This window comes from Pongo abelii, chromosome 13 (genome assembly GCF_028885655.2).
Source record: "Pongo abelii isolate AG06213 chromosome 13, NHGRI_mPonAbe1-v2.0_pri, whole genome shotgun sequence".
In the NCBI taxonomy this organism is placed as follows: domain Eukaryota; kingdom Metazoa; phylum Chordata; class Mammalia; order Primates; family Hominidae; genus Pongo; species Pongo abelii.
In genome coordinates, this window is record NC_071998.2 from 83,609,539 (window position 1) to 83,636,619 (window position 27,081).

Consider the following 27,081-nt stretch of genomic DNA (forward strand, 5'->3'; position numbering starts at 1 on the left):
CAACGGCCAAAAGATATACTCTTTACATTTAAAAGACTTCTACATTTTAAAACAATTTTAGAGAGCTCTCATTCTAAAAAATTGGCCCATTGGTATTTACTTAAAAATCAGATAGCAAAAAACTCAAAAAAGTATTATGGCTAGCCTTAAAAATTCCCTTAACAGGTCAGGCACGGCGGCTCATGCCTGAAATCCCAGTACTTTGGGAGGCCAAGGTGGGAGGATTCCTTGAGCCTAGGAGTTGGAGACCATTCTGGGCAAAATACAGCCATCCCATCTCTATTAAAAAAAAAAAAAAAAAAAATCCAATCCGGGCGCAGTTGCTCACAACAGTAATCCCAGCATTTTGGGAGGCTGAGGCGGATGGATCACTTGAGGTCAGGAGTTCGAAACCAGCCTGTCCAACATGGCGTCTCCACTGAAAAAGTACAAAAGAAAAAAAAATCGCTTAACCCAATTAAAAAACAAAAAGCAGACCTAAAGCAAAAGGTGCAATCCACTCCCACTATAAATCCTCCTTCTCCACCCACTTACACTCCACATTATTCCCAACTTCCTTTTCCTGACCTCAAGTGATCCGCCTGCCTGGCCCCTCTCAAAGCGCTGGGATTACAGACATAAGCCACTGCGCCCAGCCTGCCCTCACTTTCTTTTTTTTTTTTTTTTTGAGACGGAGTCTCGCTCTGTCACCCAGGCTGGAGTGCAGTGGCGCGATCTCGGCTCACGGCAAGCTCCGCCTCCCGGGTTCACGCCATTCTCCTGCCTCAGCCTCCCGAGTAGCTGGGACTACAGGCGCCCGCCACCACGCCCGGCTATCTTTTTTGTATTTTTAGTAGAGACGGGGTTTCCCTGTGTTAGCCAGGATGATTTCGATCTCCTGACCTCGTGATCCACCCACCTCGGTCTCCCAAAGTGCTGGGATTACAGGCGTGAGCCAGCGTGCCCCGCCCTGCCTGCCTTCACTTTCAAAAGATCCTACCAAGTTTAGAAAAAAAGTGGAGAAATTAATGGCCGTCCATAATCCCATTCATAGGGAGCTTGACTGGCTTCTAAGGGGTATTCTCCCCGCTCATGACCAGACTACAGATATTAGACAAGCCAGGCAGCCTGTGGGGAAAGAAAAACCGCCACAGAGGGAAAAGAGAGATGACTGGAGCCCTCCCTGGCCCTCCTGCACATGATAAAGAGATAGCTCTGCTAGATGCTGATATTCAGGGCCTGACAAGGGCCATGTTGGAGGCTTTCTCTCCTAAAGTGAATTGGCCTAAAGTTGAATCACATATCCAGAAAGAAGGAGCGCTCTCTAAGGCATCTGTTGAAAGACATACAAGTTTTTCAAAGACGTTCTACATTAGATCCTAAAATTCCTGAGCATGAAAATCTTCTAATTTTTGCTCTGGCTGATAATCTTCTTCCTGATGTAGAGACAAACCCAAAGTAGTATAGTTAGTTGGGCTGGTCAGTCTCTAAACATTATAATAAAAACACCTACACAATTCGTTTTTTAAATTTAATTTAATGTAATTTTTTGAGACGGAATCTCGCTCTGTTGCCAGGCTGGAGTGCAGTGGCATGATTTCGGCTCACTGCAACCTCTACCTCCCGAGTTCAAGGGATTCTCCTGCCTCAGCCTCCTGAGTAGCTGGGATTACAGGCATGCGCCATCATGCCCGGCTAATTTTTTTGTTTGTTTGTTTGTTTTGCATTTTTTTGCATTTTGCAGTGGCTCCTGCCTGTAATCTCAGCACTTTGGGAGGCTGAGACAGTCGGATCACTTAAGTCAGAGGTGAGGAGTTCGAGACCAGCCTGGCCAACGTGGTGAAACCCTGTCTCTAATAAAAATACAAAAATCAGCCAGGCATAGTGGTGGGCGCCTGTAATCCCAGCTCCTTGGGAGGCTGAGGCAGGAGAATCGCTTGTACCCAGGAGGCAGAGGTTGCAGTAAGCCAAGAACATGCCACTGCACTCCAGCCTGGGCAACAGAGCAAGACACTGTCTCAAAAAAACAAAAAAAACAAACAAACAAACAAAAAAACTCAAGGACTGTCCTTTGCTCTGCTAAAGTCACTGGAAAGGAATTTCCCCTCCATATTGAAAGCAGGGATAAGGGATACTGCACCTTTCTTAGGTCACATGCCAGTGAGGCACTGCAATCAAAGCCTGTGGTTCGACTCCACTGACGCCTATCCTTGAGCCTCTTGCTAAGGTCTTGAGCAGTCCTGACACTGACTGTCCTGGTGCAAACACGTGCCAAATCACCAGATGTTACAAAGGGCTCCCAAGTCAGCCCTGTGTAACTTGGAGAAGCTCACTTGCCCCCCTCGTTAGCCTAGCAGAGACACCAGAGATTACATATGGATAGACCAAAATTCTGGACTAACTTGGCCAGGTGACAAAATTAAGCCCTGTAACAGCCAAAATCAAACTAAAGGCTTCCTCTGTCAGTTATTTTGCAACCCATTCTGTTCCCCTCTGGACTGAGAGGGACACATGGAGGATGGAGACACACAGATGTCACTCTGGCAGACCTGGCACAATAAACTCCAACCTGGGGTCACAAAGGCCACTCTGACCTTATTTGTGAACTATCAGCCTTTCTATCTTTTTTTTTTTTTTTTTTTGAGACGGAGTTTGCTCTTGTTGTCCAGGCTGGAGTGCAGTGGCACGATGTCAGCTCACTGCAACCTCTGCCTCCTGGGTTCAAGTGATTCTCCAGCCTTCCATCCTGAGTAGCTGGGATTACAGGCAACAGCCACCACGCCCAGCTATTTTTGTATTTTTAATAGAGATGGGGTCTCACTATGTTGGCCAGGCTGGCCTCGAACTCCTGACCTCAGATGATCCACCTGCCTCAGCCTCCCAAAGTGCTGGGATTACAAGCATGAGGCACTGCGCCCAGCTCAGCCTTCCTATCTTGTGTGGTGATAAGATATAGAAACATTTCCCTAGATGGCTGGGGCAATGTGGACTCAGGAGTTAGCCACTTCCGTCCCCAGGTACTCTAAATGCTAGCCAAATTACACACTTAGGCTCTTTTGTTTATAAGGTAGTACCGCTGGGCACAGTGGCTCACACCTGTAATCTCAGCACTTTGGGAGGCCGAGGCAAGAGGATCACCTGAGGTCAGGAGCTCGAGACCAGCCTGACCAACATGGAGAAAACCTGTCTCTACTAAAAAATAAAAAATTAGCTGGGCGTGGTGGTGCATGCCTGTAATCCCAGCTACGCAGGAGGCTGAGGCAGGATAATCGCTTGAACCCGGGAGGTGGAGGTTGCAGTGAGCCGAGATCATGCCATTGCACTCCAGCCTGGGCAACAAGAGTGAAACTCAGTCTCAAATAAATAAATAAATAAATAATAAGGTAGTACCACACAAATGTACTGGATAGAATATTAAAAATCTACTGACTATCACAATTCTAAGTTCTATTCAATATTGAGAGCCTGGCCGGGCATGGTGGCTCATGTTTGTAATCCTAGCACTTTGGTTGGCTGAGGCAGGAGTGTCGCTGAAGGGCAGGATTTTGAGACCAGCCTGGGCAACATAATGAGACCCCATCCCTACAGAAAATACAAAAGTTAGCTAGGCATGGTGGCATGCATGCATCTGTAGTTCCACTTACTAGATAGGCTGAGATGGGAAGATTATTTCAGCCTGGGAGGTCAAGGCGGCAGTGAGCCATGAGCGTGCCACTGCACTCCAGCCTGAGTGGCAGAGCAAGACCCTGTTTCAAAAAAAGAAAAGAAAAAATACTGCTTGTATGTAAATTGTCCTGGACAAATAGAGTAATCTCAGCACTTTGGGAGGCTGAAGTGGGCAGATCACCTGGGGTCAAGGATTTGAGACCAGCCTGGGAAACATGGTGAAACCTTGTCTCTACTAAAAATACAAAAATTAGCCAGGTGTGGTGGCATGTGCCTGTAATCCTAGCTACTTGGGAGGCTGAGGCAGGAGAATCGCTTGAACCTGGGAGGTGGAGGTTGCACTGAGCCAAAATCACACCACTATACTCCAGCCTGGATGACAGAGCGAGACTCTGTCTCAAAGTATCGGACAAACCTACTCCCAGCAAGGGGAAGCTGGCTTACTGGAGCATGGGAAACTTGCTTAGATTATTCTCTTCTGTTTGTCCATTCTCCTCCTAATCGATGCTCTTCTCTCCCTTTTCAGATCCCTTGTGATTCAACTCTTCTCTCCACAGCCACCAACTCAGATTTTAATGTTCGAAATCATCTAGTGAAGTTCCAAGCCAAGGAAATGAAGGAGTGAAGAATGTCCCATCCCAAATATGTCAGATTGGTATATTGATTATTTCAAGTTGATAATATTGGAGAACTATAGTTTCAGAAAGGGCGAGCTGATGTGTCTCTTCTTAACGAAACAAGCCATAAACGTTCCTGGAAGGGACACCCTCACCATACCAGGGCGAAAAAAGAGCCCTATCCCCAGAGACTGGGAATTGGAGGCTGTAATGGACCTAAATAAATATACTTAATGAATAACCCTCATCTTCCACTAGTTTGACACCCCCCATACCTCCTAGTGCCTCCCCTGGAAAATTTACTGCCTGTTGCCAGATTATCTTTGTCCTGTTGTTTTTTCTTAAATTTATCACTCTTTATCTAAAAAGTATAAAAGCATCTTGCTTTGCCACTCACTTCTTCAGACCACTCTCTTGTAAGGATCCTCATGTTCATGTAAAACTAATGAAATTTGTGTACTTTTCTTTTGTTAATCTACCAGCTGTCAGGATGGGCAGTGGCTCATGTCTGTAATTCCAACACTTTGAGAGGCCAGGACAGGACGATTACTTGAGCCTAGGAGTTCGAGACCAACCTGGGCAACACAGTGAGACCCCATCTCTACAAAAAATTTGTAAAAATTATGGGCCAGGTGCAGTGGCTCACACTAGTAAACCCAGCACTTTGGGAGGCTGAGGTAGGGGGATCACCTGAGGTCAGGAGTTCTTGACCAGCCTGGCCAACCTGGTGAAAGCCCATCTCTACTAAAAATACAAAAAAATTAGCTGGGCATGGTGGTGCACACCTGTAATCCCAGCTACTCCGGAAACTGAAGCAGGAGAATTGTTTGAACTTGGGAGTTGGAGGTTGCAGTTAGCCAAGAACACACCATTGTACTTCACCCTAGGCGACAAGAGTGAAACTCCATTTCAAAAAAAAAAGGCAGGACACGGTAGCTCACGCCTGTAATCTCAGCACTTTGGGAGGCTCAGGCAGGCAGATCACGAAGTCAGGAGTTCGAGACCAGCCTGACCAACATGGTGAAACGCTGTCTCTACTAAAAAATACAAAAATTAGCCAGGCGTGGTGGAGCGCGCCTGTAATCCCAGCTACTCAGGAGGCTGAGGCAGGAGAATCGCTTGAATCCGGGAGGCAGAGAATGCAGTAAGCCAAGATCGCACCACTGTACTCCAGCCTGGGCGACAGAGTGAGACTTCGTCTAAAAAAAGAAGAATTAGATTGGCATGGTAGGTGCCTGTAGTCCCAGCTATTCAGGAAGTTGAAGTGGGAGGATCACTTGAGCCCAGGAAGTCAAAGCTGCAGTGAGCTGTGATTGCACCACTGCACTCCAGCCCAGGAAACAGTGAAACCCTGTCTCTAAATAAATGATAAATAAATAAGTTTAAAAATAAAAAAAATGATTTGCTTTAAAAAAATCTACCTGGTATCATTTGGTTTCTAGATCCGGCTGAAGACCACTGAGAGCTAAAAGTGGAGCTGGAGGTGATCTCTGGCTCCCCTAACAGTCTTGATCAAAAATCACAGAGTGCCTTAACCGCTCTGTGATGCAGTCAGCTACAGGTTTTTCCCTGCAGGCTTGACCCAAAGCTGGGCCTCAGCATTGATAAAGATATCTAGGTTGTTTGCTGAAAACACAGAAAGAAACTGGCCCTGACCCTCAGCTAAATTCCTTCAACCCTGACATCTGTAAACCCTGGTTCCCCTACTGCAGACATACCTAGGGAGAAGCCCCTTGTCTCTCACTGTCCCTCGAGTGGGTTGCTGCAGCCTCTGTATGTAGGTTCCCTAATAAATGCTCTGGACTCATCACCCTGGTGTTACTGGTGTTAGTGCTTTTTTTTTTTTTTTTTAAGTCTTAGTTTCACTCTCGTCCCCAGGCTGGAGTGCAATGGCACGATCTCGGCTCACTGCAACCTCCTCCTCCCAGGTTCAAGCGATTCTCCTGTATCAGCCTCCCAAGTAGCTGGGACTACAGGCGTGTGCCATCAAGCCTGGCTAATTTTTCTATTTTTAGTAGAGATGGGATTTCACCATGTTGGCCAGGCTGGTCTCGAACTCCTGACCTTGTGATCCACCCGCCTCGGCCTCCCAAAGTGCTGGGATTACAGGCATGAGCCACTGCGCCTGGCTAGTGCTTCTTTCTTTGGAATCCCAACCAACCCCATCTTGGGATGGTATAGGGCACTCCCTTCTGGGAATTTCCCTGCCAGCATTTTGAGGCAACTCTAGCCGTGTGCTTGGCGGGACAAAATAAGACCATGTGGAGCACAAGGGCTGGTGTATTTTGCTCTTTCCTTTAGGCCAAGTCCTACCCTAAGACCTCATGTGTATTAATTAGTCCTCACAATCTCCCCCAATCCCTTTATCTCTTTTCTTTTCTTTTCTTTTCTTTTTTTTTTTTTTCTGAGACAGGGTCTTCTCTGTCACCCAGGCTGGAGTACAGTGGTGTGATCACAGCTTACTGTAGTCTCAACCTCTGGGGCTCAAGCAATCCTTTCACCTCAGCCTTCTGAGCAGCTGGGACTACAGGCATGTGCCACCATACTTGGATAATTTTTGTTGTTGTTGTTTTGTAGAGACAAAGTCTCACTATGTTCCCCAGGCTGGTTTTGAACTCCTGGGCTCAAGCAATCCTCCTGCCTCAGCCTCCCAAAATGCTGGGTCTATCTCCATTTCTTTGAGAGAGAAGGCCAGAGCACAGACTGAGCTCCTCTCTCAGAGCAGCCCTGGGATTCTGGCCCGTCTCAGCCACCATGAACTACCACACTGAACCCGAGAAGGGCTGCTTCCTCCTCTTACAGGCTAGCAGGTGTGGGAGGAGAAGGGCAGGGAAGGCATTCGTGTTCACTTGTCCTGTGCTGTCCAGGACAGCAGCCCTGGGCCACACACGATGATTGTGCACCTGAACATGGTGAGGCCGAATTGAGTTGTGCTGTGAGTAGACAACACAACACACACTAGATTTTGGAGATTTACCATGGAAAACAGAATGCGACCTATCTCAATGATTTTTATATGCATTACATGTCAAAATAACGTTTTTGACATATTGGGTAAAATGAAATGTATTATTAAAATCAATTTCACCTGGTTCTTTTCAGTTCAATGTTATTAGTGTAAATGTAATGTTACATATGTGGCTTACATTATATTTTTCCTGAGCAGCACGGCTCCAGGAGGGTGGACGCTGAAACTGCTCTCAGCTTGCACGGTTGTGCAGTAGAGCTGTGCTGCCAACTCAGGCCTGGGGACTGGTGTCATCCCTATGTTTCCATGGAAACAGGTATTCCTAAGAGAAACACCAACCCTCCTCCACCTAGCGACAGATGTCTATTTTCTTTTTTCTTTTTTAGTAGAGATGGTGGCAGGGAGGGTGGGGGGTTTCGCTATGTTGTCCAGGCTGATCTCAAACTCCTGGCTGCAAGGCAAACCTCCCGCCTTGGCTTCCCAAAGTGCTAAGATTACAGGATTGAGTCAATGAGCCCAGCTGGGAACAGATGTTCATGTCCTCCTCTCATCTTTTTCCCAAATTGCCCTTGGAAACTCTTGACAAGTCTTGGCCTAAGTTCTCTACCTCTTCCCCACCTAGCTAGAAAAGGCTACCAGAGCCCAGAACACTTGGAGAGATGATAGCTTTCAAGGTGCAGAGATAAAGAGTTCCCAGAAAGGAGATGCATTTTGGAGACTGTGAATTGTCTCCTTAGTGGAGAGAAGGACAAGCTTCCTGCAGCTTTCACCCTCTCCTTTGTCCTGGAACCTGCCCCTGCCTAAAGAACTCTGGCAAAAGACTTTGCTTTCTGGGTCTCGAGTCCTGCTTGATAAAATAAGCTGCTCAGCATAGATTATCCTTAAATGCCATTGAGATGCAAACAAATGTCACTGGTGCCCTTTGAGCACCACCCGAATATTTTAACACCTCCAGACAGGAGGACTGTACTTGTCTCCTGTTTGTTGTGACTTTTCTCCAGCTTCTTTTCGGTAGGTTGTAACAGTCAGAAAACTTGTTACAATTACCATGGAGCTGGGCTTGCAGGGGTGAAGGCTAGGAGATGGAAAATCACTTCCCTAAAGGAGACCTTACCCACAAGTGGCAAAGCCAACATTTTAACCTGAACTTCAGGTTCCAGGTGAGGGCCGGCACCCCTGCATCACCTGAAAAAGGAGGTCACTGGATCACGATTTCTAAGAAATCATCCAACTCTGACATGTGGGGGCCTATTTATTTTTATCTCACTAGAAAACAAAGTCAGAGACTGGGTCTGAAGGTAAGGACGCAGACATCTGAGACAAAATCTCTCTCCTTCCTGTCTTAACTTTGTTTTATTTAGTGTGTGAGGTTTGTTTTTGTTTTTGTTTGTTTTTGAGATGGGGTCTCACTCTGTGGCCAAGGCTGGAGTACAGCGGCATGATCTCAGCTCACTGAAACCTCCGCCTCCCAAGCTCAAGCAATCTTCCCACCTCAGCCGCCCGAGTAGCTGGGACTGTAGGCCTGCGCCACCACACCCAGCTAATTTTTGTATTTTTAGTACACACAGGGTTTCACCATGTTGCCCAGGCTGGTCTCGAACTCCTAGATTTAAGAGATCCACTCGCCTCAGCCTCCCAAAGTGCTGGGATTACAGGCGTGAGCCCCCAAGCCCTGCCCTGTTTTATTATGTATTATTGTTTATTTTTTTGTAGAGAAGGCGGGTTGCACTATGTTGCCCAGGCTCCTCTCGAGCTCCTGGCCTCAAGAGATCCTCCTGCCTTGGCCTTGTTTTATTAGTTTCACTAGGAAAATTACAGAGGAAGATAAACCACACAAACAAGGTTAAAACCAACAATAATCCCACAATTTTTTTAAAAGATAAAAATTAAAGTGAAGCATCTCCCCTCGGCTCACCACAGCCCTCAGTCCCTGCCCTTCCAAGAGCAAACCCCTCCCCTCCAATAGGTAACTATTCATATTGTCCTCGTAGAATTTTCTTTTTTCTTTTTCTTTCCTTTTTTTTTTTTTTTTTTTTTTTTTGAGATGGTGTTTTGCTCTTGTTGCCCAGGCTGGAGTGCAATGGCATGGTCTCAGCTCACTGCAACCTCCACCTCCCGGATTCAAGTGATTCTTCTGCCTCAGTCTCCCAAGTAGCTGGGATTACAGGCGCCCACCACCATACCCCTCTAATTTTTGTATGTTTAGTAGAGACATGTTGGCCGGGCTGGTCTCAAACTCCTGACCTCAGGTTATCCGCCTGCCTCGACCTCCCAAAGTGCTTGGATTACAGATGTGAGCCACTGCACCTGGCCCAGAATTTTCTTATATTAATACACACAGTATATTATTTATTTTACAAAAAGGTAAGCATGCTAAATCTATTAGACTGCAAAATATGTTTTCTCATCTCTTGGACATCCTTTCCTGCCAGCACACTGGCAGTATTTAGTGGGTGCACAGAATTCAGTTTCCTGGATTCTCTCTGTTTTAACTCTTCCTCCCTCTGCTGGTAGACATTTAAGTTTTTCTCCAGTATTTTGGAACTGCAGTGAACAGGGCAGCTCTCTACAGGGGCAGATTCCCAAAAAGAGACCTAGTGCCCTGGGAAGAGAAGGGGGTTTCATCTACCAAGAAGCCAGGCAATTAGGAATGAGTTTGCCATCAAATCTGTCAGAGAGAAAGGACTGGGCAACAAGAGCAAAACTCCGTCTCAAAAAAAAAAAAAAGAATTTAAGTTGCTAGAGCATGTGGAAAGTTTCGAAGGCAGAACTTGTAGCCCTGACATAGTAAAACCTTAAAGCATCTTTTAGAAAGTCTTGGGCAAAGGCCTTGAAGCCCAACTGGCTCTACACTGACTCTCGCTCCCAGCCTTGGGCAAGCAGATCCACCTGCCAACTCTCAATACTGCCTTTACATAAAACCTCAGATAAGCACAGCGCTCTCAAACAGCATAAAAAGCACTAGCCACAAAGGGAAACAATTATTCCATTAAAAACATTTGACTCCATTAAGGCCAAGAACTTCTGTTCATTAAAAATCTGGATTTAAGAGTGAAAAGGTGGGGCCAGGCTCGGTGGCTCATGCCTGTAATCCCAGCATTTTGGGAGGCTGAGGCAGGTGGATCACAAGGTCAGGAGTTCAAGACCAGCCTGGCCAAGATGGTGAAACCCTGTATCTACTAAAAATACAAAAAATTAGCTGGGCGTGGTGGTGGGCACCTGTAGTCCCAGTTACTCGGGAGGCTGAGGCAGGAAAATGGCGTGAACCCGGGAGGCAGAGCTTGCAGTGAGCTGAGATTGCGCCACTGCACTCCAGCCTGGGCGACAGAGTGAGACTCCATCTCAAAAAAAAAAAAAAAAGGTGGAAAGGTCAGTCATAATGGGAAAAGACATTTATCATCCATAAATCCAACCAAGAACTCTGCATAATTATGGCCCTATATTAATTTTAGGAATTGGTATGACTATCACATAAAAGAAAATAATATTTTTGGTGGTGAGGGATGGAGTCTTGCTCTGTTGCCCAGGCTGGAGTGCAATGGCATGATCTTAGCTCACTGCAACCTCCACCTCCTGGGTTCAAGCAATTTTCCCACCTCAGCCTCCCAAATAGCTGGAATTACAGTTGTGCGCCACCATGCCTGGCTAATTTTTGTATCTTTAGTAGAGATGGAGTTTCACCATGTTGCCCAGGCTAGTCTTGAACTCCTGACCTCAAGTGATCCTCCTGCCTTGGCTTCCCAAAGTGCTGGGATTACAGGTGTGAGCCACTGTGCCTGAACTGATTGTGTCCTCTAATGCACAAAGTTTTAAACTTGTTTGTTTGTTTTCTAACCACTAGACCACCAGGGAAAAAGTTTTCAATTTTTATTAACTTCAACTTACCTATTTTTTCTTATATTGCCCATGCTTTTGGTATCACATTCAAGAAATCATTGTCAAATCTGATATAAGGAAGACTTCTTTTAAAATTCTTATAGTTTGTTTTCTTTTTTTTTTTTTTTTTTTGAGACAGAGTCTCACTCTGTTGCCCAGGCTGGAGTGCAGTGGCACAATCCTGGCTCACTGCAAGCTCCGCCTCCCGTGTTAACACCATTCTCCTGCCTCATCCTCCTGAGTAGCTGGGACTACAGGCACCCGCCACCACGCCCGGCTAATTTTTTTGTATTTTTATTAGAGATGGGGTTTCACCGTGTTAGCCAGGGTGATCTTGATCTCCTGACCTCGTGATCTGCCTGCCTCGGCCTCCCAAAATGCTGGGACTACAGGCGTGGGCCACCGTGCCCAGCCTAAGATTCTTACAGTTTTAGCTTTTATAGTTAGGTCTTTGATCCATTTTGAGTTAATTTTTGCATATGGCACTAGGTAAAGGTCCAGCTTCATTCTGTTGCATGTGGAGACTCAATCTCCCTACAACATTTATTATTTTTATTTTTTCAGAGATGGGGCCTCACTATATTGTCCAGGCTGATCTTGACCTCCTGGGCTCAAGCAATCCTCCTGCCTCAGCCTCCCAAAGTGCTGGGATTACAGGCATGAGTCACCATATCCGGCCTTTCAACACTATTTTTTGAAAAAACTATTCTTTCCCTGTAAATGGTCTTGGTATCATTGTTAAAAAAATCATTTGAAAGCCTGGCGGGGTGGCTCACGCCTGTAATCCCAGCACTTTGAGAGGCCAAGGCGGGTGGATTGCCTGAGGTCAGGAGTTTGAGACCAGCCTGGTTAACATGGTGACACCCTGTCTTTACTAAAAATACAGCAATTAGCCAGGTGTGGTGGTGTGTGCTTGTAGTTTCAGCTACTGGGGGGCTGAGGCAGGACAATCACTTAAACCTGGGAGATGGAAGTTGCAGTGAGCCAAGATCATACCACTGCACTCCAGCCTGGGTGACAGAGCAAGACTCCATCTCCAAAAAAAATAAAATAAAAATCACTTGACCGTATATATAAAGGTTTATTTTTGGGCTGTCTGTTCTATTCCATTGGTCTATGGGGCTGTTTCTATGCCAGTACCACACTGTTTTGATTACTGTAGCTTTGCAGTAAGTTTTCAAATCCAGATGTATGAGACCTCCAACCTTATTGTTTTTGAGATTGTTTTGGTTACTTAAAGTCCAAGAAAATAACATTTTGACAGACACAATGTGATGCACTGATAGCAAATTATACCATTATTTGTAAAATGCTTGGTCAGGCACTTATACAGAGAACTACAGTAGTTCCCCCCTCCTTATCCATGGGGGACACATTCCAAGACCCCCAAGACCCCCCAGTGGATGTCTGAAACCTCAGATAGTAACAAACCCTATATATATTTTACTCTGGGTTGTTTTCTATGCATACATAACTATGATAAAGTTTATTTATTTATGTATATTTTTTTGAGACAGAGTCTTGCTCTGTCGCCCAGGCTGGAGTGCAGTGGTGCAATCTTGGCTACTGCAACCTCTGCCTGCCAGGTTCAAGCAATTCTCCTGCCTCAGCCTCCTGAGTAGCTGGGATTACAGATGCGTGCCACCACACTTGACTAATTTTCGTATTTTTAGTAGAGACAGGGTTTTACCATGTTGGCCAGGCTGGTCTCGAACTCCTGAGCTCAGGTGATCTGCCCACCTTGGCCTCCCAAAGTGCTGGGATTATGGCATGAGCCACCACGCTCGGCCTTATGATAAAGTTTAATTTATAAATTAGGCACTGTAAGAGATTAATAACAACAATAATAAAATAGAACAATTATAACAATATACTGCAATAAAAGTTATGTAAATGTGGTCTCTCTCTCTCTCTGTCTCTCAAAATATCTTATCCTTTACTTACTTTTCTTCCTGATCTGATAACTGAGACAGCTAATAAGTGACTAATGGGCAGGTAGCATAGACAGGGTGGATATGCTGGACAAAGGGGCGATTCATGTACTGGGTGGGACAGAGCTGGACGGGGCAAGATTTCATCACACCACTCAGAACAGCATGCAATTTAAAACTTATTAATTGTTTATTTCTGGAATTTTCCATTTAATATTTTTGGACCAAGGTTGACCTCCTGTAACTGAAATTGTGGAAAGCGAAACTCCAGATTAGGGGTGATGACTTTAGGTGTATTTCTTGTCTCATGTCACAGAGGAGCAAGATAAAAATAAATTATAGAGCCGGCTTCAGGCAGCTGCTGCCTAAAGTCAGGGCCTAGAGGGAAAATGTAAAAACTGACTCAGTTTGTTACCCGAGGCATTTTATTTTTCTGCCAAAGGCAAAATGAGCCACTGTGAGCTCTGCAGATTCTCCAGGCAAAAGGATTTAAATGGCTTATGGGTACCTCTCCAGGGACAGTCACCACATTTTGGCGTCTTGAAATATTTCGGGGAGCATCTGCTATTTCAGTTCTTTAACAGGATCAGTCTGAGAAGCCGCTATTCCGTCTGAGGCACCCCTTGGCATTCTTGCTCTGTGGCCTGCTTTTTCCTTTCTAGGTTCTTCCATCCCTTGAGAAGTCCCGCCAGACGCCTCTTCCCCTTCCCAACAGGAGGGGTTGGGCTGCGGGAAGAGTTGGGGGTCGGAACCACGCCGCCAAAGGGCGGGAATGAGCGTCTGTGACCTCTGAGCGCTGGAAGCACACCCACATAAGGTGTGAGCCAGCTAAGAGGAGGAAAGAAACCAAGAAAATCTTTAGCAGAAGAGAATCTGGAGAGGAGGGAGGTTAGCGTGGCTTACCGCAGGAGTCTATTAGGTGAGGGAAGGTTTACTTCTCTCAGTCCTTTGAGCCGTTGCAATAAACTTTTTATTTTAGGAAATAAAAAGGAGGCCTTGCCTTCTGCAAGCAGAATTCAGAGCGGCTAAGAGTCAGCTCTAAATTCCCAAATGTATGTTTTTTCTCGTTTTCTCGGAACAATGGGGGTGAGGAGAGGTGGGGACTTCCCAGACAGTTCTGCAAGTCATGTGAAATTTCCTTTTACATCCTGTGGCTTAAAATGGAGCGGCAATAGCCATTGTGGGGTGAGAGGAACACCTACCCACAGCCCACCCCACCACACCACACCACACCGAGGGCATGGCATGGGGGTGAGCCGGCCAGCTAAGGAATGGCCGGGACATCAGCGTTCGGACGCTCGTGCTGGCCCTGCCGTTTCCATCCTGAAGCTGGCCCGGGAGGAGCGCCGCAGAGTGAGCCTGGAGCCTGGGGAGTCCCCCACGTGCGGGAGCCGGAGCTGCCTGGACCGGCCTCCTACTCGCTGGCTGGACTGCGGCCTCCGGGGCTGCCTTGAGTTCTGGGGCCTGCAGGGACTGGACACGACATCTGGGCTTCCCGCCTTCCCCTGCTCTGCATCCTCAGGCGCTGGAAGGTCCTCGGACAGGATGTGCTCGGATGGGCAGTCCCCGAGTTGTCCTGTGGCAGGGCGGTCCAGGGACTGGGCCACCCTGGGGCTGGGTGGTCCTCGGATGAGACTGTCCCCCGCGTTGGGGGGTTTGGAGTTCCTTGAGAGAAGCTTCAGGTCATGCGGCTGATGGGCCCCCTGAGCCTGAGAGTAGGGATGACCCTGGAAGCGGCGCTAGTGCTGATCTGCAGGTCCCTGCGCTCCCGCCAGAGCCGCGACCCGGCTTGTGCCACCCAGCTTCGGGGCCTGCAGGGAGCGCTGCTTCCTCTGAGCCTGAGCCTGGGACCCTCCTTGCAGTGTGGCTGTGGGGGCGCTGGTCCCATCACGGCCTTTTTCATAAAGTAAGGAGACTGTTTTAGGCCTAAATTCTAGGATTATACTGATTTGCCAGGCAGCCTTTTTCCATGATTTTGGAAACATTAGCCTCAAATAACAACAAAAAAATTCGTTGATTCACAGCTATGTTGCAAATCCCGGCTGAGCGCGGTGGCTCACGCCTGTAATCCCAGCACTTTGGGAGGCCATGGCGGACAGATTGCTTGAGTCCGGGAGTTCGAGACCAGCCTGGTCAACATGGTGAAGTCTCTACTAAAAATACAAAAATTAGCCGGGCATAGTGGTGGGCGCCTGTAATCTCAGCTACTCGGGAGGCTGAGGCACGAGAATCCGTCTGAAAAACAAAACAACAACAACAAGAAAACAAATCCAGCCATCTCTTATGGAAAGAACATATTAATTTATGAGTGTCTAATATACTTTGTGAATAAAAACATAGTCTTGACTAGATCAACTCAACTCACTATGGAATGTCTTTGTTGTTATTGTTTTGGAGACAGAGTCTAGCTCTGTTGCCCATGCTGGAGTGCAGTGGCACCATCTCGGCTCACTGCAACCTCCATCTCCCAGGTTCAAGCAATTTTTGTGCCTCAGCCTCCTGAGTAGCTGGGATTACAGGCATGTGCCACCATGCCCGGCTAATTTTTTGTATTTCTTCTAGTAGAGAGGGAGTTTCGCCATGTTGCCCAGGCTGGTCTTGAATTCCGGAGCTCAGAAAATCTGCCCGCCCTGGCCTCCCAAAGTGCTGAGATTACAGGCATGAGCTATTGCACCTGGCTGAAATGTCTTTGGAGGAAAAAAAAAAAAAAATTAAAACAAAACAAAACAAAACAAAACTTAGTGTTGTTGTTGTTGTTGGTTTTTTGTTTTTTGTCTTTTTTTTTTTTTGGCCTCTTTCCCTGTTATTCTTTGAAGGAATCCAGAACTTTGATGGTCTCTCATGAGGTTCATGGAATATTTTTGAAGCCATAAAACAAACCGTTATTTTCCTTGTTTATATTTTGTATTTTCTTTAGAATCTTACCCAGTAACTGACACTGAACAGGCACCACATAGCAATTACAAGCACAGAATTCAAAGTTACTTAGGAATTGTACTTCAGTTCACCTTCATTTTTGAAAGGTATTTTGTCTGGTTATAGAATTCTGGTCTGGCAGGGTTTTTTCTTTCAGCAAATATTCCATTACTCACATAAGAAAAATGAGGTTTAGAGCATTTTTTGGAATCTTCCAACTTGAGGGAGCTAGAAGGGGAGGAGCCAAAACCACAACAAAACCCACCCGATCTCAATGCCTCACTCCGCTCCCTGAAAGAAAAGAGAGAGCCGGGCGCGGTGGCTCATGCCTGGAATCCTAGCACTTTGGGAGGCCGAGGCGGGTGGATCACGAGGTCAGGAGTTCAATACCAACCTGGCCAAGATAGTGAAACCCCATCTCTACTAAAAATACAAAAAATTAGCCGGGCATGGTGGCAGGCACCTGCGATCCCTGCTATTCAGGATGCTGAGGCAGAGAATTGCTTGAACCCAAGAGGCGGAGGTTGCAGTGAGCTGAAGTCATGCCAGTGCGCTCCAGCCTGGGCAACAGAGTGAGACTCCGTCTCAAAAAAAAAAAAAAAAAAAAAAAAAAGAAAGAAAAGAGAGCGGAGACAGCAGGGGGAGATGAAGGGGGGAAGGGACGGGGAGACAGGGAGCAATAGAGATAGAAGGGAGAGAAACAAGTATGAGAAAGAGAGATTAATATTAAGAGTAATTGAGAGAACTAAAACTATTCTTTCCAAACTTGTCTTCACCAAGGCTCTGTGTATCAGCTGTCTTCAAGGCCGTCCTCCCCCAGTTGACTGAAATGAACCAAACCCCTTTAATTTTTTTTCCCACACATTCTGACCATGTTCTAGATGACTAGATTCCCTCAATCATGAAATACACACTCAATAATAATAATGGCAACTTAATTTGACTGTGTGCTTACTACATGCCAGGAACCAGTCTAAGCCAGTTCATGAATTATTTTAGATATTCTTGACAATTACCATAAGAAATCAGTACACATGCAGCTTTTCAATGACTTAGTATGATTTGGGGGCTTGGTTCTTAAATTCCTTCCCTATGCACAAGATGACAGTAAACAGCCACACTAGACAATTCCTGTGAACTTGCTTGTCTTTAATCCACATGGGACCTAAGCAGCTGAGTGTAACAGCAGGGTGTGGCAGGAATGCTCTGAGGCTGCCAGCCTTCCTTGCCTAAGGTATTCAAATTCAAATTCTTTCTAAAATACTCAATCTGTCCTCGTGTTTTAATTTCTAGGCCCAAAATTTGGCCTGCACTTGATTTTGCTTTCTGTATATCAGCTCAAAAAATATTAGTCTGTAATAACCATCAGAGAAGAAACTTTAAGTCTATAATTTTTACAAGTTTTTTTTTTGGAAGTAATAAATGACTTTATGATGATAAAGGTGAGGGTAGGGAAAGCTAGAATCCTCACAAATTGGTAGCAATTGAATTAGGTTTATCACTTTCTAAACTATGAGCTTGGCTGGGCACAGTGGCTCACACCTGTAATCCCAGCACTTTGGGAGGCCGAAGCAGGTGGATCACTTGAGCCCAGGAAGTCAAGTCTGCAGTGAGCTGAGATCATGCTCCAGTCTGGGTGACAGAGTGAGATCTTATTTCAAGAAAACACACACAAAACTATGAGCTTACAATAAAGTTCCTTAGGAGTATTAATAAATTATAATAAAGATATTTAAAATAACAAAATTCTAATGAAATATAGCCAAGCAGTTATGGATCTGATCCCAATACTAAATTTTCCTTACCTCTGAGATGGAACTGGCTCTGTTAGCTTAAGAGAGCTGATTATTATTATTGGTTTTTTTTTTTGAGATGGACTTGCTCTTGTTGCCCAGGCTGGAGTGTAGTGGCACAATGTTGGCTCACTGCAATCTCTGCCTCACAGGTTCAAGCAATTCTCCTGCCTCAGTTCCCTGAGTAGCTGGGATTACAGGTGCCTGCCACCACACCCGGTTAAATTTTGTATTTTTAGTGGAGACGCCATGTTGGCCAGGCTGGTCTTCAACTCCAGACCTCATGATCTGCCTGCCTTGGCCTCCCAAAGTGCTGGGATTACAGGCGTGAGCCACTGTGCCTGGCCAAGAGAGCTGATTATTAAATTATTAAATTTTGCAAGCTAATTGTTAAAAACACTTGTATTAGTCTGTTTTCACGCTGCTGATAAAGACATACCAGATACTGGGCAATTTACAGAAGAAGGAGGTTTATTGGACTTACTGTTCCATGTGGCTGGGGAGGCCTCACAATCACGGTGGAAGGTGAAAGGCACATCTCACATGGTGGCAGACAAGAGAAGAGAGCTTGTGCAAGGAGACTCCCATTTTTAAAACCATCAGATCTTGTGAGACTAATTCACTATCATGAGAATAGCATGAGAAAGACCCGCTCCCATGATTCAATTACCTCCCACCAACACGTGGGAATTGTGAGTGTTAGAATTCAAGATGAGATTTGGGTTGGGGCACAGCCAGTTCATATCATTTTGCTCCTGGCCCCTCCCAAATCTCTTGTCCTCACATTTCAAAACCAATCATACCTTACCAACAGTCCCCTAAAGTCTTAACTCATTTCAGCATTAACTCAAAAGTCCACAGTCCAAAGTCTCATCTGAGACAAGGCAAGTCCCTTCCACCTATACACCTGTAAAATCAAAAGCAAGTTAGTTTAGTTACTTCCTAAATACAATGGGGGTATAGGTATTGGGTAAATATAGCCATTCCAAATGGGAGAAATTGGCCAAAACAAAGGGACTACAGGTGCCATGCAAGTCTGAAATCTAGTGGGGCAGTCAATTCTTAAAGCTCCAAAACGATCTCCTTTGACTCCAGGTCTCACATCCAGGTCATGCTGATGCAAGAGGTGGCTTCCCATGGTCTTAAGTAGCTCTGCCCCTGTGGCTTTGCAGGGTACAGCCTCCCTCCCAGTTGCCTTCACAGGCTGGCATTGAGTGTCTGTGGCTTTTCCAGGCACATGGTGCCAGCTGTTAGTGGATCTACCGTCCTGGAGGATGATGGCCCTCTTCTAACAGCTCCACTAGGCAGTGCCCCAGTAGGGACTCTGTGTAGGAGCCCTCACCCAACATTTCCCTTCCACACTGCCGTAGCAGAGGTTCTCCATGAGGGCCCTGCCCCTGCAGCAAACTTCTGCCTGGACATCCAGGTGTTTCCATACATCTTCTGAAATCTAGGTGGAGCTTCCCAAACCTCAATTCTTGACTATTGTGCACTCGCAGGCTCAACACCAGATGGAAGCTGCCAAGGCTTGATGCTTGCACCCTCTGAAGCCATGGCTGGAGCTCTATGGTGGCCCCTTTTAGCCATGGCTGGAGTGACTGGGATGTAGGGAACCAAGTCCCTAGGCTGCACAAAACATGGGGACCCTGAGCCTGGCCCACAAAACCACTTTTTCCTCTAGGCCTCCATGCCTGTGATGGCAGGGGCTGCTGCAAAGGTCTCTGACATGCCCTGGAGACATTTTCCCCATTGTCTTGGAGATTAATGTTTGGCTCCTTGTTACTTATGCAAATTTCTGCAGCTGGCTTGAATTTCTCCTCAGAAAATGGAATTTTCTTTTCTATTGCATTGTCAGGCTGCAAGTTTTCCAAACTTTTATGCTCTGTTTCCCTTTTGAAACTGAACGTCTTTAATAGCACCCAAGTCACCTCTTGAATGCTTTGCTGCTTAGAAATTTCTTCTGCTAGATACTCTAAATCATCTCTCTCAAGTTCAAAGTTCCACAAATCTCTAGGGCAGGGGCAAAATGCCAGCAGTCTCTTTGCTAAAACATAACAAGAATCACCTATGCTCCAGTTTCCAACAAGTTCCTCATCTCCATCTGAGATCACCTCAGCCTAGACCTTATTGTTCGTATCACTAGCAGCATTTTTGTCAAAGCCGTTTAACAAGTTTCTAGGGAGTTCTGAACTTTCCCACATTTTCCTATCTTCTTCTGAGCCCTCCAAACTGTTCCAACCTCTCCTGTTATCCAGTTCCAAAGTCACTTCCACATTTTTGGATCTTTTCAGTAATGCCCCACTCCCGGTACCAATTTACTGTATTAGTCCATTTTCACACTGCTGGTAAAGACATACCTGAGACTGGGCAATTCACAAAAGAAAGAGGTTTATTGGACTTACAGTTCCATGTGGCTGGGGAGGCCTCATAATCATGGTGGAAGGTGAAAGGCACATCTCACATGGCAGCAGACAAGAGAGCTTGTGCAGGGAGACTCCCGTTTTTAAAACCATCAGATCTCATGAGACTTATTCACTATCATGAGAATAGCATGGGAAAGACCTGCTCCCGTGATTCAATTACTTCCCACCAGGTCCCTTTCACAACACATGGGAATTGTGGGAGTTAAAATTCAAGAGGAGATTTGGGTGGGGGACACAACCAAACCATATCAACAATCATTTATGAAAAATTAAATCATATAAACTTGTAATTAAAGACATTATATTAAACACAGAGGTATTGAATACTCAGACTCATCACTTTCTAATTATTTGACTAATTATTAGAAGTCACTCATATCATTGAGCAAGTGAAGTTCTCTCATGTTGGCAACAAAACTGTTAAATACTCTTCTGGATTTTACAAGAAATAGCAGTTCAAAGTGAAGTCATAGGTGCATGAAATTTGTGATAGAGTATTGTATATTTTACTATTAGTAGTAAATTGTGTGCTATATATTCTTTATATCAGTAAAATTTATAATAAACTCATAAAATATATATAATAACTCCCTATAAGGCCTGTTGATAGACATTTAGTCATACACCACTGAATGAAGCTGTTTTGCAGCACGTGGAACTACAAGGAGATTTGGCATGAAAAGCTCTAGAAGATTTAGGGTAAAATACATAATCCAGCATTTATTATGCACAACTTTAGATCCTTAAATACATTATTATTTAATTTCTCCAGGCTTGTAAAGACTTAATAATAACAAACATTTATTGAGGTCTTAAGGACTTACTATGGACAGGCCAGTAACATGATGATCTCATTAAATCATTGCAGTAACCCTCTGAGATGAATATTATTATTATTATCCCCAATTGAAGAGGGGGAATGCAGTAGTTGTCATGGTACCCCAGATGGTGAAGAGCAGTTTGAGAAACCTACTGCAGATGGCTGTGCTCTGAGCCCTGTCTGAGCCTATACATGCTGAGGTAGAGACTGCAGCTCCCTGAGATCGAAGCTTGGTTCATGGACCTCGGCCCAGGAGATGGCACATTATGGACACTCAGCAGAGGTTTACTGATTTATTACTTAATGGATCAAGTAACAATGGATCAAGTCATGATTTAAGCATGATGGGAAGCCACTGATTCAGTTTTAGTCTTGAGAAAATAGTGAATTTGGGGAGATGAGAAGCTGTAGAGGGGAGCAGAAAGATTAACTAGAGCTAGAGTTTAAAACACTTGCTGCAAATATATTAATATTTAATCCTCACAAAGGTCCTTTATGAGAGCTGTTGTCTCCTTCCTTCAGCCGAGGAACTGCAGGCACTTGCGTAGAAAATGGGACTTATGTCTTCATAAAGAAGAGCTTATAGAGGGTTGTTCTTGACCTGTAGTGTGTATCTGAGTCATCAAGGGACCTTGTTAAAAACGCAGAGTCTGGTTCAGTAGGTCTGGGGTGCTGTTCAAGCATTTACACTTGTGACGAGCACCTACAGGAGGCTGAAGCTGCTGGTCTGCCAGTAATACTTGGAGTAACTAGTCAAGAGGGTTTGTGTTCTGTTTGTTTTTCATTGAGAAAACTTTCAATGAAAGTTTCAGTTGAGAACTTTCAAGCTCATTGGCTTGGATGGGATAAGGCAAAATAACGTATTCTGTGTATTCTGAATACACAGAATAACCTGGGGTCCTGCATAGCTCCCTTTTGATAAATGAGAGCTCCCTTTTCTAGACAGATAACTCACTGTTAACTTATTGTCAGAGTACTTCACACAAGATTCCATGGAATCCTCCCAGCAGCTCTGGGAGATGGATATTGTTTGTGGATAGAGATGCTAAGGCATAAAGGGAATTCCACATTCATAAAATAAATAAGAGGAGGAGAGAGAAAATTAATATAGAGTAAGTGAATATAAAGTCCAGAAATGAGGGATCTATTGACATTATTCCTGAAGGACAAAAAGTTGTCGAGATGAGTTTTAGGCTCCTGAACTGACCATGTCACTAGGAACCAATTGTTATGGGAGCCAGAAGAGAAACCGATGCGCTAATGAATTTTTGATTGCACGAAGCTGGAGGCTCAGTGAGGGAGAACAGAGGTCTAAAAGAAAGACAGTTTTATGCCAGTTCCACTACCATTACTTTTGTCTGGAAATTTAAAGTTTGTGTCAGTGTGTAAAGTTTGTTATTCACTCACATTTCTTCATATACACATAGACCACCTCTGTCAAGAAAGAACTGCTGGGGCCGGGGGAATGTGGCTCATGCCTGTAATCCTAGCACTTTGGGAGGCTGAGGCAGGTGGATCACTTGAGGCCAGGAGTTTGAAGCCAACGTGGTGAAACCCCGTCTCTACTAAAAATACAGAAGTTAGCCAGACATGGTGGTGTGTGCCTGTAGTCCCAGCTACTCAGGAGGCTGAGGCAGGAGAATCGCTTGAACCCAGGAGGTGAAGGTTGCAGTGAGCAGAGATTGTGCTACTGTACTCCAGCCTGGCTGACAGAGCAAGGCTCTGTCACAAACAAACAAACAAACAAAAAACAAAGAACTGCTGGATACAGGTCATCTTGGCTGCAGAAAGGAACCTGCCTCCTTACTATATATCTGTGCTAATATTTATATTTTAATTCATGCACTTACTAATTTTTCAAATATTTTATATTAAAATCAGAATGTATGTGCTCACTTCGGCAGCACATATACTAAAACTGGAACGACACAGAGAAGATTAGCATGGCCCCTGCACAAGGATGACACACAAATTCGTGACGTGTTCCATACTTAAAAAAAAAAAAAGAAAAAAATCAGAATTTATGGTAACTACCAAAGTCTATTGGGTTATGAGCTCAAATTTATAGCATAAATACATAAACATATTTTGAAAGAATAAGTATATGAAGGTATACCAAAGGAGAGAGTAAGAGTGAGAATCCAACAGGATATAAACCCAGGCTTCAGCAGGGGCTGTCCCTGGGTGGACATGATTATGGGGGTAGCTCATGACTTTTGCTCATCTGAATGGAGTGAGGTTGTTTTCACTGAACTTGCTTTGAATAGTGATAAGAAGGTGTCAGTCCATTCTGTGCTGCTATAACAAAAAACCTGAGACAGAAATTTATAAAGATCTGAAATGCATTTCTTACAGTTCCAGAGGCTGTGAAGTCCCGGATCAAGGTACTGGCATCTAGTGAGGTCCTTCTTGCTTCATCCTCACATGGTGGAAGGCAGAAGGGCAAAAAAGAGCAAATCCACCCTTAGAAGCCTTTTTTTTTTTTTTTTTGAGGTGGAGTTTCGTTCTCGTTGCCCAGGCTGGAGTGAAATGGCGTGATCTTGGCTCACTGCAACCTCCACCTCCCGGGTTCAAATGATTCTCCTGCCTCAGCCTCCCAAGTAGCTGTGATTGCAGGCATGCACCACCATGCCCGGCTAATTTTGCATTTTTTAGTAGAGACAGGGTTTCTCCATGTTGGTGAGGCTGGTCTCAAACTCCCAACCTCAGGTGATCCGCCCGCCTTGGCCTCCCAAAGTGCTGGGATTACAGACGTGAGCCACCACGCCCAGCCAGAAGCCTTTTTATACTGGCATTAATCATGACCTAAATACCTCCCCAAAGGCCCATCTTTTAACACTGTTGTCTTGGAGATTAAGTTTCCAACACATGAATTTGGGGGGACAGAGTCAGCTCATAGCAGAAGGGAAAGAGGAAAAAAGAAACAAGCTACAAATGAACCTTTGAAACCAATATATTGTTAGACCTCTAGCTGTTCCAACTAATCTTCTGTTGTAGGACATTTTTGTTCTATGTAATCTTCTATTGTTGAGAATTCACTGATTTTTAACACTGTACCTGGATTGACCATGAGTAGTTATTAAGTGTGATAAAATAAAGATAAAAGTTAAAAGTACAATTGAGAGGAAAAAAAACAGCAGATTAAATCTCCAAAATTCTGTCCAATACAAAAGCAACAAGAAAAATAGCAAAAAATGGCCAGAATCAAACATTTTCAGAACTCCGGAAATTAATTCAGAGAGTATTTATTCAAAGAAAGTGGCTGAATTTCAGTAAGGACAGTGAGCTTTGTGATGCCATCACTGGTTCTAGTCCCATCCCTTCTTGACCAGCTCCATAAAACAGCTCACAACTGCCAATGAAACCAGCAGCTTGGCAGCTAATGGAGGGGGCATAGCAGGATTTGAAATCCTTCAAACCCTCATTCCCAGAGAATTGTCATTATTTGACTCGTCTGGTAACCACCTGGATACCCTACTCAATAACGCTATCTTTATCTCACCTAACTTGTAGTTAACCCAGTGCAAAAAGCCTTTACCCTGGGACATTAGAAGCAATTTATTGATTTTGTAGCTGCATGATGCAGTAGATAACAATCTGGGCAAACAATAGGCTAACCAAAAAGCTTGAAAGAAAAGGCTGAGGAATGAAATGTCGACAGGGCTTTAACATATTCCTGGGAATCTAGAAGGCCATGCACATGTATGGTAATGTGTGCATGCCCAGGGCTATGTGCCTGCTCAGAAGAGATGTGAGAAGGCCCTAAATTCTCACCTCTGGGTCATCTTGAGGCTCTATGTAAGGAGGAAGTGAAGGATAAGTCCGTTAGCAACTTCCTAGCTGAGTGTTGAAAGTGTGTCCCAGCACATACACAGAATCCCTCTGCAAGGACTAGAAACCTAGTGGTTTCAGGTATTTAAGGAAATTTCTCTCTAATTATCAGTTGATCACTAAGCTAACTGAGCAGAGATTTCAGAGGCCACCGTGATAAGAAAACAGACATTACTCAACCAAGTCGGAAAATACACTAAATAAGCAAACAACAACCAAAAGCAACAACAATAAACCTTTAGGAAGAAAGAGAATCTGATTTCCAGAGCTGCCAAAATACGTTACTTTAAAAGTTCAGTTTTCAACAAAAAGTTATGAGACTTGCAGAGAATTTAAAAAGTATGGTCCACACACCGGAAAGTAAGCAGAAAACAAAAATTATCCCTGAAAAGCACAGATGTTTGATTTACTGGACAGACCTTAAATCACCTATTATATTTTTTTCTTTGAGACAGAGTCTCGCTCTGTCACCCAGGCTGGAGTGCAGTGGTGCGATCTCGGCTCACTGCAAGCTCCGCCTCCCTGGTCCACGCCATTCTCCTGCCTCAGCCTCTCAAGTAGCTGGGACTACAGGCACCTGCCACCACACCCGGTTAATTTTCTGTATTTTTAGTAGAGATGGGGTTTTACCGTGTTAGCCAGGATGGTCTCGATCTCCTGACCTCGAGATCCAGCCACCTCGGCCTCCCAAAGTGCTGGGATTACAGGCATGAGCCACCGTGCCAAGCAACCTATTTTAAATATGTTCAAAAACTAAGCAAAACTATGTGTAAAGAACTAAAGAAAAGTATGAGAATAATCTCTTACCAAATAGAGAATATTAATGAAAAAGAGAGGAAGTATTAAAAAGAACCATATAGAAGTTCTGTAGTTCAAAATTACAGTAACTGAAATGAAAAGTTCACTAGGGAGGCTTATCAGCAGATTTGAACCATTCAGAAGAAAGAATAAGCAAACTTGAAAATACATCAATGAACATTATCTAGCCTGAGGAACAAAATGAAAAAAAAAATGAATGAAATTGAATACAAATGAACCAGTGGGATATCATTAACTGTGCCAATATATACACACTGAGAGTCCCAGAAGGAGAGAAGAGAAAGGGCAGAAATAATATATTAACAAATAATGGTCTAAAGTGTCTGACTTTATTTTTTTTGAGACAGTCTCATTCCGTCACCCAGGCTGGAGTGCACTGGCATGATCTTGGGTCACTGCAACTTCCACCTCCTGGGTTCAAGTGATTCTCTTGCCTCAGCCTCCCGACTAGCTGGGATTATAAGCACCTGCCACCATTCCCAGCTAATTTTTGTATTTTTGGTAGAGACAGGGTTTCACCATGTTGGCCAGGCTGGTCTCAAACTCCTGACCTCAGGTGATCCACCTGCCTCAGCCTCCCAAAGTGCTGGGATTACAGGCATGAGCCACCATGCCCAGCTCTTGGGCAGTTCTTTATAGCATCCTGAGAACAGACTAATATACCTGCCCTGTGAGAAATGCTAAAAGGAGACCTTTGTACTGAATTGTAGGGCTCTAGATAGTAATAAGAATCCACACCTATAAATAAAGAGTACCAATGAAGATAACTACATAAGCAAATGTAAAAGACAGTATAAATGTATTTTTGTTTGTAACTCTTTCTTTTATTTGATGTAAAAGACAGCCACATAGAGAAATAATTCAATAATTATAAATCTGTGTTGATGCATACTCTATGTATAAAAATTAGTTTGTTTGCCAGTAACAGCACAAAGGAGAAGGGAAAGAACAGAGCTATAGGACCAAAGTGTTTAGATGCCATTAAAATGAAGTTGGTATTAATCAAAATTAGATTAATATGTTATTAATTTTAATCCCAAAAGCAACATTAAGAAGATAATGTTTTTAAATATAGAAGGCCAGGCGCAGTGGCTCATGCCTGTAATTCCAGCACTTTGGGAGGCTGAGACAGGTGGATCACTTGAGGCCAGAAGTTCAAGACCAGCCTGGCCAACACAGCGAAACCCGTCTCTACTAACATACAAAAATTAGCCAGGTGTGGTGATACACGCCTGTAATCCCAGCTACTTGGGTAGCTGAGGCACAAGAATCACTGGAACCAGGGAAGTGGAGGTTGCAGTGAGCTGAGATTGCGCCACCGCACTCCAGCCTGGGAGACAAGAATGAAACTCCATTTCAAAAAAAGAAAAAGAGTGGGGAAACCCAGCATCTGTCTAGGTTTTTTGTGGTCTCTGTGAGCATGTGAGCATGCATTCTTTCCT

At 44.7% G+C, this 27,081-nt stretch overlaps 1 protein-coding gene and 1 non-coding gene across 2 annotated transcripts in view; one reads left to right on the forward strand and one right to left on the reverse strand.

The window, feature by feature from the left end:
• The window catches only part of LOC129047919 (double homeobox protein 4C-like), a 57,393-nt gene that overhangs the window by 10,971 nt on the left and 19,341 nt on the right, over positions 1 to 27,081 (reverse strand). The window lies entirely within an intron of this gene.
• Positions 22,878 to 22,984, forward strand: LOC112135093 (U6 spliceosomal RNA). The gene has a single exon (XR_002916391.2). It is a non-coding gene; the product is annotated as a U6 spliceosomal RNA (small nuclear RNA).